This window comes from Pieris brassicae, chromosome 9, assembly GCF_905147105.1.
Source record: "Pieris brassicae chromosome 9, ilPieBrab1.1, whole genome shotgun sequence".
NCBI classification, from domain to species: Eukaryota; Metazoa; Arthropoda; class Insecta; order Lepidoptera; family Pieridae; genus Pieris; species Pieris brassicae.
The window spans coordinates 19229576-19245080 of NC_059673.1; the positions used below are offsets into that span (position 1 = coordinate 19229576).

General features: G+C 34.0%; 1 long non-coding RNA gene across 1 annotated transcript; it reads right to left on the reverse strand.

Moving 5' to 3' along the window:
* Window positions 1–14446: 14446 nt before the first annotated feature.
* On the reverse strand, window positions 14447–15041 carry LOC123714490. The gene is made up of 2 exons (XR_006754316.1): window positions 14783–15041; window positions 14447–14666 (listed from the first exon to the last, which is right to left on the reverse strand). It is a non-coding gene; the product is annotated as an uncharacterized LOC123714490 (long non-coding RNA).
* Window positions 15042–15505: the final 464 nt, after the last annotated feature.

Here is a 15505-nt window from a genome sequence, read left to right on the forward strand (position 1 = left end):
CTCACGGCGAACTGTGACTTCGGCCGGCTGCCTCAGTGGAACATGGCGGCAAAGGATACAGGCGGTTACATAGTAAGATCGAAATTTGATCGCAGTTAGAATGAGCGCGAACTAAGACAGGTCTTTGGGTAATTTAGCCTGAAAAGGCATCGCGCATGCGTTCGGTCGTTCAACCCTTGCAGTGGGCTGCACCGCGCTCCATTACCTCGATTTTTGGATACATTTTGCGGTAACATCCTTTACGCCCTTTGTCAAAGGTGATGGAATCGTCCGGATCCCGTGAATAGCCGAAGCGCACAATACCGAATTTCCCGGCTCCACTTTTTCATATGCGGTGTTCATAATTGCAGTTTCTTTATGAAGTGTACGGAGCTTTTGTTATGCACTGCGGCGATCCTATCACGCTTTTGGGCATTTGTGTTGTAACACCCCTCGATCTTGCGATGGTTCAATTTCTGTCAATTTCACATTTTTTTATTTGTGTTCAATATGCATACATAAATTAAAAATTTAGGAACAACATTGCGATTAAACAATTCCACCAGTTTTAATATACTTTTTGTATTATTTAATTCGGCGCAGTAAAAACGAAAACCGACCATAATGCTGAATATTACGATTTAAGTCAAACCTAAAAGCACAATTGGACCTCAAATAAACAGGTTTCTTTAGAATAAGAAGCATTGAAAAGCTAGTTAGCTAGATTATGAACGCTAACTATAATTTGGCATATTTCTATTGTTTCGCCAGAGCCGAGCGTAAGCGTATAATTAGATTGTATTGTCCTTTGTATGAAATTCACAGGGTTCAAGCGTTTTCGCTTAATTAACTGTACAGTAATTTAACCTGATTTTGTATACTTACTGTTTATTTACGTTATTAACCTTTATGCCTGTGCACAGTGTTTAAAGGCAGTTATTGCTTTAAATGTAAATAAACAATAGTATGTCGAAGTATTTAAATGTAAATAAACATAGTATTAACAAAATCTAGGAGCATTATAAAGAAGAATTGCCTTAAAACAGCCACATAATGGCCACTTAACGCACACACGGACCCGTTAGTGGGAGTTTCGCGCCAAAATAATAAAAGATAACATCACTTTAGCCGCGAAGCATGGACAAAGTAAAATAGTAAATTGCAACAACAATTTTCACTAAAAACACATTTTCCCGCGAACTGCAGTTGGTGCTTTTAATCAAAACCAATGTTTGAAACTGGAATCAACTTGTACAAACTGGTTTCATGCAGTCATTTACATATTTTTTGTTATTCTATTTAATTGTATTTTCTCTGCGGTTCGAATCGATGTTTGCTTTTATTAGAGTTATGGGTTATATTGAATTTTTTTTATTGCGCATTGCATCTAGCTAAGTGAAACCGCTACGACAACGGCACAGAGTCGAAGCCCCAGGTGACGGGTATAGCTTTCAAAAAGCTTTTTCTATTTCATTAACGGTACAATAAACCCTATTTTAAATACTAAACTATTATATTTTTTTTCGCCCGCCTAGTCTTGTTGGTCACGAAATTTGTAGTCGAGACAAATATTTTTTACAAAAAAATAATTTAATAAAAAGAACTTAATATAAAAAATAATGTATATAAAGACTAATAATACCAACATAATATTAATTATGATTAAAGTTGGCGCCTGGTAGATAGTATCGGTGACCCCAGAGCTTTCCTCGCTCAACGAATAGGTATCGTAATACAGCTTAGAAATGCTGCCAGCATTAAAAGGTACACTGCCTCAGGCAAAGTTTTGCATTTGTTTTAATTTTTGATTTACCCATTTCTAATTATTATTATTACTATAAAGATGGCTTATCTTTCGTCTTTTCATGTATACAAACATACAAAGTAATAAAATTAGAGAAGCTATTCAGGTCGGGAAGGCCACATGTCTTTTGAGGCCCTTTCACTAGTTGTGGCTCGCATTAGAGAGATAGCATTGTAGGCGCTCACCGAGGCTCGCTTATCGCAGAATTTGAGGCTAATGTGCCACTCAATTATGCTATACATCCTTCATCATAAAACCTGGATGATCCAGCCGTAAGAAATAGTATCACTTGATAGCTCTGCATTTAAATGATGGTAAACATTAAGCTTTGTAAAAGCTTACATTCAAAGACTACTAAATCGGAGTAGTATTTTAAAGAGCTTTGAATAATATTATCTGTTCTCTCTAGTAATATTGTGAGAGAATAAGCAAATGAATTTACGTAGAAACAGAGAAGCTAACTCTTGCGGCTGCAATGTCGCATACTTCAATTCGGTGCGCTAGTGCAGTACTACTGTATCAATCTAATTTGTCGATATCACCTGCTAAGCTCTATAGTGAAACACTTCGTCAATAAAATGCTGCTTTATTCACTTAATGAAATAATCCCATAAGCTAATAATGTACGTTTGTAAAGTTAATGATTCTCTATTATAGCTATCAGACAGCGGCCTATAGTGTGTGAGGAATGTTTTAGTGAGTCAGTGTATCGAACAACAGTCTATGTACAATAAATCAGATTTAAATTATTGGTATGTCGTTTTCATTGCGCGCTTCCTTTCAAAGTCGCGAAGACTTAGATAACTAATACATGTAACTTTAAATCCAAAAACATTTAGTGTCCACTGGTTGGCAAGCAATACAGGGGGGTATATAGAGGGCCATGCATCATACTCGTGAAAGGTTGCTTAATGATAGTGATAATTTATTATTATTATTAATTACTTAAGATGTCATGTGGAACATGGTGTAATGGTTGCAGCTCCTTACAAACGTTGTGAAAAACAAAAACTTGGCGATTAAAAAGAGTGGCGGAAAGTTATTGCTAGTTCTTCTCTTCCGTTCTACACCCTTGATTTGAGAACTGGCAGTAAATGTAAAATTAGAAGCATTTTATATACATTTCTGTTTTGACGTTTGTTTGACGTTCATAAGTGTACATTGTGTTACCTATATGAATAAATGATTTTGAATTTGAATTTCAACAATATTAAAGCGACGTTTTAACGGCGCTGTAACCAAATCGTTAGCAATTAACGTCAAATCAGATCCGAAGCTGAAACAGAAGTGTCGATAGTCGCAAATTTATTTCTGGACCGAATCGACGAAGCATTTTGGTATAATAATTAATATTTGATGCAAACAGTGTTGTGTAAATTTAATAACACTGCAAAACTAATAGCTAACGTTTTTAATATTATTAGCAGCACTTCTATAATAATGAAATTATTATACATTCCTTTAATAGTGTGATCATGGAAAATATTATTCCTGTTATTTCCAATAATAGTATTATTTTTATTACATAATACGAGTATGTATTAGGGTTTTTTTTTAGAAATTGTTATTTGACACCTTGATCATGTAGATTAGTCCCCGGACGAAGTAGATATGCTTGGAATATACGTAGAATTGAAAACCTATTGTTTTTTTTATGTCGGTTAAAAACTTCTGAAATTTAAGGACATTTTCACATTAAAAAGCTATATTGTGAGCTTTAGATTACCTTGTACCGTACACAGAACCCCTGTCTGCCGTATCCTTTAAGAAAAGATGAGCTTAAATGTTTTGCATATATTGCAGTAAATGAATGAAGTCGCACAGATAATTCCATATTATGCAATGAATGAAGGCAGAGAAATAATATCTCTAAAACTTTACCAGAAACGTTATCGAATACTTGATCGGTCATCAGACGGTTTTTTAGAATATTCCTTAAAGCTTAATAGTACTTAAATTATTCAGTTTTGTTTCACACATAAACAGTGAACTAGTAGTGAATTGTCAAACGACAATAATTAGAACCGCATGTTAACTAAAGCAAATCCCATCTAGTGGAATATTTACCATAATCCGCGCAAGCATTCCTGTCATAACCGACAGCGATTCGGTGAAGGTAAATTCCCCGCTGCAATACCAACATTAGTTATTTAAACAATAACATTACATATGCACTATACATAACATCAGCTGAAAAATCTCAAACTATAAAAGCACAGCGCGCGATGTGATTTTCATTTCACCGTTGCTCACACCTAATATAGACGTTATATATAGTAATTAGGAAATACTTAAGTGGTATATCTCGTGCGACAATTTCAGATCGCTTTGTCAACCATTACACAGAAATAAATTGTGGGCCATATAGTTTGTTCTTTGCATTTTGCAAAATAGTGAGAGAATTTTGCAAAACGCTTTTGTCCTATTGTGATATTGATTAAGAAAAAATAATGCGAAGAAATCAAATTGTGCCACAAACGAAAATATTACTTCTCACTAAATTGTAATACATAAACTGGATTTATAATTTAAATCGAATCAGTAAATACGATGCAATTACATAGTGAGTTATATAGCAGGGACCTTAACGTAGAATAAATGATATAAATGACTGTAATGTATGCCACAATTGAATTTTAAACGTATTCCAACCCAAAGCAAAAGGTATAGACGAGAATTTATTCCAAATATGACGGAATTCTCGAAAACGGTTTCTCATATTACATATTCCTTAAGTGCAGGAGCTTAAATTAGACTGCCATAATTAACTTTGCGAGTCGCATGTCTCCATTATACCATCTAAATATCGCGAATGTTTGACAATTACTAATTCATCAAAGGAATATGTTAACAATAACCAGCAAGCTTATTTTAGATTCATGTGAATATAACATAATGTACTACTGGGCGATTCGAGGATTAAAGTACGCAATAAATATTGCACTCTCATATTACATTGTGTCAGTATGTAATAAGATCAATTTTACGGAGTAGAACCTGTAATCCTAAATACTTTTGTAATATATACACAATGCAAAAATCCAATCAATTATTATATATAACGAGTTGTTTCATTAAAAGCCCGGCATTCACTACAATAAGGCACTGTTCCCACAGGAATGCACCGTGTCTGTCGCCTCGATACAATAGCCTATCAATTAATTAAAAACTTATTTTTGACATTAATTTGGAGAATTTCATTTACTTTAGTAAATTAAGCTCCATTTATTTTATTTGTTTACAATAATAGAACAAAGGAATCTATCGATATAATTTTAATATTATATATTACATTACCTGACGCCAAATAGTTTGATATTATTTTAAATAATGACTTTGCCTACGCCGTAGCTACGCTCCTAACTTGAGTTTGTATATAAATTAAATAAGTAAAATAAAAAATAGTATTATCCTATCTATACGATCAAATAATTCTAAATACACTATATTCGTACATAGTTTTCCTTCGTCCAATATATATTGCTGTATTTATCACAATAAATTTCCTCGTTCAAAGAGGTGTCAAAGAAATTGAATTGCCAAAATACCGACTTATTTGGTAATTATTATGTATACATGACGTATCTATGTTTTTCAGACAAATTCATCGCCTATATTGAGAGTGTTCGTAGGGGTATATACCAAAGATGTCAAAAAAAATAACATAAAAAATAAGCTGTCTCATTCAGTCATGCTAATTAGGCGAAAGACGTAAATAATAAATATTTGATGTAATTATAATCATATGCACTAAGCTCTAGTTCTTCACCTTTTTAACGTTGCCCTGCTGTGTCAATTATTTAGTCGTTTATGTAGTTTTTAATTGATATCACGTCAACTTCATTTAACTTAAATAAACAATAACACATACTAATTATGTAAATTTATTAACGCTTTCAAAGCTTAAGTTATGTTTCAAAGACAGTTGTTCAGCTTTCATTTGAACATTGAGCAACTGCTGACACAGCTCACGTGTGTTCCAATGTTAATAGCTGAAGGTGTGCAATACACCAACAGCTCATTAAAAAAATATCACGTATGTGTGAATAGGTGTAATAGATATTGTCTTTGAACAATAAATCAGATTAGAATATTGCTCTGCTTCCTCTCAAAGTGGCGAAGACTACTTCAAGCCCTTAATTATCGTGGTGAGCCTGCCCGATTTCTTTAAGATAATCCCACCACCTCGAACCTTTGATCCTACCCGTAGGGCGCCGTCTGTTACCTTAGGTCTCTTGGTGCAGATATCCCGTACTCATTTATATATTCACTATTTATGTGTGTGGTATAGGGATCCGTAGAGTTTTTAGATTTTTACATCTCACCCTCTCATGTATTTAGTTATCTAGTGCAGCTTGCTCAAACATACATTACATATACTGTACAGATACTCTGACATTCAATATCACAGTCCACTAGCTAACAATCTGTACAGCTGTAAAACAGTAATAAACGTACAAGAAAATATTTAAGATAATCTGAATATTACATAGAAATTAATTTATTCTGATAGCAAACGATAGTCAATAATATAATTATATAATTGAAATCAATTTAATATCGCTATCGAAATCAACTACATATAAGAATAGACTCGAACAATTAGAAAATGATTTCACATTACCTCAGACTATATAGAAAGCATTGGCTGTAATTAATATTAATTTACAAATAATTGGTAAATTTCCTTTGAGACACTCACCTTCTAAGACACAAGGTAATACAAATCAAACTATATTCAATATCTCATCTCAGAATATCAGGACATGGAGGCTTTTGTTTAAGACCCGCTTTGTGGGAGAGAAGCTGACTTGCGAGATGTAATATCGACATCAAACGGCCTCAAATTGATGACTACACTCACCTATCGCTATGAATCACTACTCTGCCGAACTGTTTGATACTGGAGGCATTGTTTGGTAATTATTAATAAATATGGTAAGGCTATGTGTTACTTATGTGTGCTGTTCATTTACGTTTGTGAGTAGCGTTGTCCAAGTGTTTAAGTGTGTGATTCTCAAGATAAGGTCGTGACTTCGAAGCCTATTTGAAGATTGTATGTGCACATTGCATGTGTGACGAAGCCTAAACCTACTCGACAGAAAGTCAAGGAAAAACCGTTCTTAAATAGATAGTGGGTATTTTCGATAGGATTGTGTAGTAAAAGTCTTTTTATTTAAAATACATCAATTATAGTAGACTCTAATGTCATGGAAAATATTTATCAGCAACAATAAACTATTAATATAATTAGTATTTTGCAACATCTGCAGAAAAATCTGTTATTTACATAGCGTTATTTTTCATTCAAGTGCTTTTATATAATTAATATATAACTAATGAGCTCATCTCAAACTTACTCATCTGAGAAGATCAGAATACCTCATAGTTTTAACTTAACCCTAGTAGAATATAAATGCTAAAACTTAAAGTAGATTTGTCGCAAAACTCCCTCGCATTAGCCAAACTTAGTTTATGATGATGCAGACTTACAGTAATTCTATCGACACCGACTGCATAATGCATCCTCGCACTTCCATCCAACCACTCCCAAAGCTAAAGTTTTATTTTAGTTTCACATGTAAAATATATTTTGTTGATGGTTCAATGCTCACTCTTAAAAGAGCGCTAACACTAAGTCCCATGAAACCGGCGATGTAAGTATTGCAACTTGATTCGTAAGCGACAGTACCTTGCTTTTTGAAACGTTTTCGTGTTCGTGGTACAAGGGTTTCAGGTCGCCTCAGAAGCAATAACTTGAGTGCACATTGACGAACGCGTTTCAAGTGTCTTCTCTTGACTAAGATGAAGATCCTTTTGAACGCCTTTTTCTTGGCCCTGACGTCAATACCATATTTTTGTTATTATGCTACTTCGATCTAAAATAGCTTTATGAGGCAAGAGTATAGTAAACGTAGCTATAATTGAAATCTCTTTGTACCACACAAAGACTTTTAACCAAATAAAAAAGGTTCTACGTTATTTCAATCTAACTTTCTTCAATTAATGACCTAAGATTTAACTTAAATGTATAAATGGTCCACTACTTAAAGAATATAAAAAAAATTAATTTAAACTGTTGCGAGGTACCATTTCCCCCATTAAATTATTACAAAACCATGTATGTCATAATTATAACGATAATTCAACGCACCATAATGCGGCAGCGCAATTTTCGTTAAGGCCCAATAATGCTCCACCTGGCTAGCAATTACGTTCAGTAATTGGGTCAATTTTCCAATCACTGTGAATACTACAATATTATAACATGCTGGTCCTTTGATACGATTTGATACGAATTCGTATTTGAAAGTAACTTAAATAACTATAAAACAATTATTATTATTAATTGGAAAGTCGTAACTCCTTCGTAGCCCCCGAGATGTAGCATATATATAGTAGTAGCAGTAGCTTACAACTACAAGCGAATAACACAGTTTTGATGATAATATTGTACAAGTGACCGACAAAAGAGAGCCACACCTGTTAGGAATATTAATCACCAACGGATTAAAATTTGTGCGTAATAATTTGTTGAATTTATTAACATAAGCTTCTATTACTCTGCATAATTCGTCGAAATTATTTTTTTCTGCCATTATTTTTGGAAACGCTAACAAACTAAGGAATTTATTAGAGACATCTTTCATCGAGACTCTAAAGTCTTAGGCACAGACACTCACATCGTCTAAAGCATAAAAGAGATAAGACCAAAGTTCAATGACAAGTACTAACAATTACATTTCTCTTATTCTTGATGAATTGATGAAGTCACATCAAACGAAACACATATCGGCCACACATTGAGCCCGCAAACGACGTCCATGATTCACTAATCTAAAATACTGTGCCGACTATCCAGGGAGCGTCAGCAGTGCTTAATCCGAGGCGACTGATGAATGAGTCGGCCTTGCTCAGTCCAGCTATGCCCAATTTCTAACATATTATTTTCAATTTGCAATGATTTGTTCTTCACGTTATACTCACTTATACATATATTTTTAGAATATATCGTTATGTTTTCATTGACAACTTAATTAATACTTAATTATAATATAGATATAAAATGCATACACGTATATATTATAAGTTAATTCAAACATTTTATCAAAATGTTAGCATTCTAATAAATATATTTTTACAATAATAGGCAGTAAAAATCGGCATCAGTTAGTTAAGGAGTTACTCGTATAGGAATTCCTTTCTCTCGACGCATTTAGAGCTTCACAGACCTCGAAAGCGCTTTCCACTCGTTTAAAAGCAGAATACGCTCCACACTAATTCGTCTAAATATCGCAATTTATACTCCTACCCATAAAGATGCTATTCCGAGAGCCACTCTGTAATCTTACAACCTTTATCACCGGGAGCATTAGATGAAAAGTTGTGAAAGTACGAATTAGACGTGAGCCTTACTTTTTTTACAACAAGGGCGACTTTCCAGTAACTTGAATGGAGCAATACTGCCTTCTACATTAGAGGCGAAGACTCCAGTACTAAGTGCATCGGGATCTCTGTACGTGCATCCGTTCGCAATGTCAGTTAGAAATTTCTCGTTACCGCAATAATCCACCTTCAGGTTGAAATAACGTTTTGCTATATTTTACAATTTACGTGAGCGGGGCGTAACAGTCACTCTCACAGAACTACCGACTGAATTATGGTGTATTCATACAAATGTAACTCGTAAATTTCAACGTGAATTCTCACTTAATTTATGCTAAGCAACCGCTTAACGGATTCGGTTATGGTAATCATTATATTATCATCCCGGTTGGGCCTTTTAGGGGATATATCAAAATCTTTCGTCATATAAATAGCCGTCTTAAAGGGTTTTGTTCAGATTTTGTTTTATACCAAACGTTAGTACTCAGTAAAACCATTATTCTATCCTAAGAAAATGAACTTTAAATACCGAATGGAATCCAGTTGAATCGCTCGATAGAGTAAGGTTCGACGGCAGCGGGAATACGAAATGAGCACGCTCAGTCCGACCAGCCTGGGCCAACATTGTACCAACGCGTCTATATAACTACCCCTGGCATTATCGAACTTATTTACATTTATGTATCGGTCAGCCACATTCAAATTCGAAACACGTTTCACATGATATGTGCACAGTTCAAAATTAATGTTTCAGCCTTTTAGCATTGAAACTAGCATATTTCGATAGCGGCCGATCGTGTTGTCGTTGGTCATTGTTTAGAGATTAGATAATTAGTGGAACCTGTTCCTTTACAGCGGCATGGCTTTGATCTTTATTTCAATGTTATGTTATATTTATTCGTCTACGGACATGTCGAAACTAATGAAAATAAAAATATATATAATTTATATGGCGGCTTGAATAGCAGGATACGTGGTTCACTTATGGAAAAAAAATGATTGTTTCAAAATAATTAGATGGTTTTTTTATAAAATTATAGAGCAACAATATCTTGGTATCGAAATGTAGAGCAATGATTGAAGCGGTTCCTGTTGTAATTGCAACTTCCTTCCTTCTTTGCGTTCACGAGGGATTTATTTCAAAATTAAAAAGCATATTTCAAAAGGCATCGTACGGCAGGGTTTCAGGAAACATTTTTAACTTAATACATAGTTAGCAAACATCACATATTATCAGATTTTTTGGATTTAAACATTTGAGTCGTAACTTAATTTTCGCCATTCACCACTCACAAGGGAGTGAAGCAATCGAGCCACGGCCACTTTATATTCAGCGGAATCGATTGGTGTTGTAAAAGGCATTGCGTTTGGCCGAATTAGAATTTAAAATATATAGATTCCCTTATGAATGAGGATGAAAAGAGATGAAATATTAAAGTGTGTTTTTTTGCAATTGCTCGGGAGCGCCGCAGCTGAGCCGCTAGTAAAACCGATACGTGACTTGTGACGCGATGCTTCGGTTTTGACACGAAAACATATTTAAATTAGGCCTAAACCAAATATGGTTATTCAATAGAATAGTTAGTCGCATAACTAACAAATAAATATATTAAATTTCTCTAAAATTAAAATATTTTAAATAATTTGTAGCAGTTAAAGTTGCAACATATACAAACGGTGCAGTTCCCTATTACATGTGGACACGTAAACACTTATTTTCTTATTATAAATTAAATATTAATAATATATATATTTACTAATTATACTATATTTAATAATCAAAGAAGTTACATTTAACACAGAAACAATGGGAGTGTTATATGCATAAATAAAAATGAATCGCAATAATATGTTACTAAACGAAACATTCGAGGACGGCTGAACCAATTCAAATATTTGAATTGTTCCGATTAAGTTTTTTATACAGAGAAAATTGTAAATATAAAAGTATAATTTATTTTCGGTTTTTATACCAGAAAAAGGAATCACTCAGTGAATCAATCAATCAGTTTGTTACAACTATTATTATATACACTTACAAATTCTAAAAAGCTGCTAAAAAGTAACTCTAAGTAAAAAAACATATCGCGGAGGCCTCCTCGTAATAATCGAAACAACAGGTAAAGATACACCCAGCAACGCACAACATATGTATGTACTCAATACTTGGCGATTAAAAAGAGTGGCTGAAAGTTTCTTGCCAGTTCTTCTTACCTGCTCTACGCCCTTGACTTGCGAACTGGTAGTAAATGTAAATTTACAATTAATTTAACTTCTTTTGACGTTCATAAGTGTGAATATAGATATTTAGAGTTAGAGTTTAACGTTGCGATCAAATTACGCATTCACAAAATGGATGGATGGAATAGTAATTCTGAATATTATCTCTCGTTTAATTTTAAATATGCATTTTCTCGTAAATACCGTCTCTTTGATGTAAAAAGTTATAATGCTATTTTATTTACAGATAAAAAAATCTTGGTTTTTATATTCTCCAATAATAAATATAGTAAACGGTGTCGACGAACAATTCTATTTTGGTTACGATAAGTTTTTAATCCAACCGAACTGAAAATTATTTACGATTCGGAAACTACAATTGAACTGCGGAGTACCGAACAAACGGCGAACTTTTTGTTGAAGTAAAGTCAAAATATGTTTTCCCACAATGATGAATCGAAAGCACCGACACGATTATAGGTTTTTTGGGAAACAATGGCCAATAAATCTACGCGTTATCTAGTCGAAATATTTCATGAGAACACGGCCGTTGTGTTTATTAGCACGTCGCTGAGCGAGCACTATATGTCACTTTGTTACGTTTTATGCTCACTAAAATCAATTTAGTGCTCAATTGAGAATGGTCATGCGTACGGCGTACATCATTGTAATAGCTAATGCCTTGTACCATCCGGTGTTGAACTTTGTTACTACTGTTCGTTACGATCTTATAACTAAGATCGGTCATTATTTGCTCCTGTTCTTGAGTGCAATCCATACCAAAAGATATAGGAGTTACCGTTTGTTAAGTGTCACCACAAATTATTATTTTAATTTATTAATGGAACTTGTACACTCTGTGTGACGATGCAGCTTCCCCTAATTCAATGATTTAATATTTCTAGTAACTGAAATAATATCTGTGATATCAATATATATAATCTTGCAAAAAATATAATTTTATTATTACAAGAGCTAGTTTATAGTAAAGTAGTTTATTTCCGCTTATACTTTCAAACTACTACTACTACTAATAGTTATTTTACCTATTTACTAACACCTAACAATGCGAATAAAATTGTTTAGGTATCATGTTTAGTAAAATGATAAAGTAGCTAATTAGGTTACGCAAACTTCGCGGTTTGAATTGAAATTTCATTGAATCTTTCTTTTCATTTGAATAATAATCTTACTAATATTATAAGTGCGAAAGTGTGTTGTTTTAGTTTTACGTTTATTGTTTTTTCAAGTGGTATAAAAAACAAATCTACCAGTTTAAAGAAACAATGTTTCCATTGAATCACAAACAGCGGAATAAATCAATACAATCCGCTGAACGACTCAACTGTAATGAAAAAGCTGCAATCCTTTCAATTCGCTGCTAAATTCATCTGCAATACATTTTGACATCAATTCAAAGGGAACTCCGTAACCGATATCCTTAAATACGATTCACTGTTCACTTCTAGTTTATTTCTTTTGAGTTTCGTCACTTTTATTCCGCACTTTAGCTTCCACCTCAGCACAGCCACTCTCGTCTTTCTGCATCTGAATTTTGAGAATATCTTCTACTCAATTTAAGCCCTAAGTGCTAAAAAATAAAGTTAAGTTTCCCTCGCAGGGGGTTGTATCTGCAATGTTTTTACTTTTCATTGCAACGACGACAGAATATGATGCAGAAATGTAAAATGTAAGGACAATTGAACGGAGGCAAGCGCAAATGTGAAACGAGTATTCTTTGTTGGCGTTTCAAATGATATTTTTTGCGACAGCTCTTTTGCTTTCGCTGCCGAGATTGAGCTTTATAAGGTCAAGTTGCTGCCGTTTTCAACTCCAACGTGTGTGATCTATTAACTGTCTCTACAGTGGTGTTTTATTTCTTTCTGTTTCTGATTTATTTTAATGTGAATTTTAAGAAATCATGAAAAATAGATGGAAATTTTTTCACAAAAAAAGTTAACCTATTTTTTGGTTCCCAATGTACCGTTTAAATACATATCAAATGCGTTCTAACATATTCTCAATAAGACGTTGTCCGCTGAGCGGGACAATGTGTCAGGGCCTACTGTTGCCGAGGGAGACTATCGGGCACGCGCGACGCACGAGACTTGAGATTTACGAGTCCTGCGGGAAGACTTGCTCTACATACTAGCGCTCTGATTTAAGACTTAAATGTACTTGGACAATTTTAAAACGTTCCTTCATGGTCTTGTAGAATTCAGAATGAACGGTGAATTTTTAAGGCGTATCGTTTGGACTGCGTCGCGGATATTGCGCTAAGTATAAGCTAGATCGATGATTTTGCGGCAACTGGGTTAAACAGCACGCACTGAATATTCGGTGTGGACGCTAAGCCGGGATCCAATATAGCGCCAAACAAAGGTTTACAAGAGTTTAGACCACGCCTACAGCTGCATATTCAACGCTCAAGTCAACACAATAGCGCGGGAGCTGACCGCGAAGTCAGCTCCATCTTTGAACCGTATGTAAATTAAATGGAAATACTCACCGAGTATCACTATCTAAATTGCTTCATAAACTAAGTTTGGTGAGGGTCTTGAGTTATTAGAATGTCTCGAGATCCTTTCACCTGATTTGACTTACATCGAGTTGATTTCAATACTTCCAGCCGGGCAAACTAAACTAACACGGAACAAATTTCCGTAAAAGTTAACTACACGGAACAGGCTGTGAGCTCACCGCGATCTACTGGCTGGCGTATTAAAAGGAAAAATGATGATGCTCTTCGGCTATAGCACGGTGAACGCATCAGTGATCGTTGACCAATATGCGACGCTCGATCGCCGCCGCGCTTTGAATTTTCATTCAATCTTCGGAACTTTCATTAATATTCCGCTACGTTCTAGTTAATGTAAAATAGAAGCAATATTTATTCGCCGCTCATATTGAACCGAAGCCTGTTTGTCTTTACACAAATTGTCTACACAATACATCGATATTGACTTTTTGTTATGTTGCATTGGTTTTTTATTGAAATGAATACTTATGTTATTTAATGTGTTTTTTGAATTGACTGAAAAATTATAAAACGAGTACTTCACATTAAAAATTATATTCATAGAAAGAAATCGATACTCATTAGTATTTCTGTTTTATAAAATTGTATCGGTCAGAACTACACATATATCTGTATCTGATAGTCGAGTCCATCTCCTCTTTCACTCTTCAAACGCAGAGTGACGTATGTAAAGCTAGTCCCTCCAGCCATGATGCTCACTTTAGTCTTTGAATTTTTAAGGTCTATGGCCGATATTCCCTAAAAATAGTTCACACAATTTTAATATTTAATTCATTCACTAAGATAAATGCAAAAATTTTAAAAAAAATTCAAGCACAGACAATGTTCATTTGTTAAATTATCATTGAACTCACCTTAATTACTTGTTGTCCATTATATGACACAGTTTTGGTCCTCACTTTAAAAGGAATAGCTGACAAAGATACCTTTTCCATATGAACCAGCTGACCATTTATGTTGCTCCCCACTGTTAAGTTATCTGCCCTACAAATACTTACAACGGCACAGGTCAACAAGACTAATAATACTGGCCTTACGTACATCTTACTGAATAAGATTTCAGGATATTGTACCTCTAATATTACTTTAAATTATTTATCTCAAATACATTCATTCATCTATCTTTTATAAGAATTCATATCTATTTACGCAGATAAATTTATTGGAACTGGGTATGATAATGATAATATAAGATTAAACTTATCAATGTTTTTAAGAAAAACGTCTTAACGAATATAAAGAATTCACCGACAAAAAACATTTCAAATACATTCAAATAATAAAATCAAATCTGTCATCATGATACGGCGGTCTTTCTCTCATAAAAGAACAAAGGAAAAAGGAAAATATTTATTGTAGTAATTAAAGTGATTTTCTTTTCGTGAATCAGAATCATAAACATTGCACGAAACTGAATTCCAGTTCTGAAAATGATTACGCAGCCCAAAGTCACATTTTCCGAAAAGTTTATAAGAATATAACTTCATTAAAGAACATAAAAAGTGAAAAATGAGGAAAGGCCTCATATTAAAGTGAGCGCACATTAGTAGCAGATGTCGGGGTGAAAAGTGAAGGAA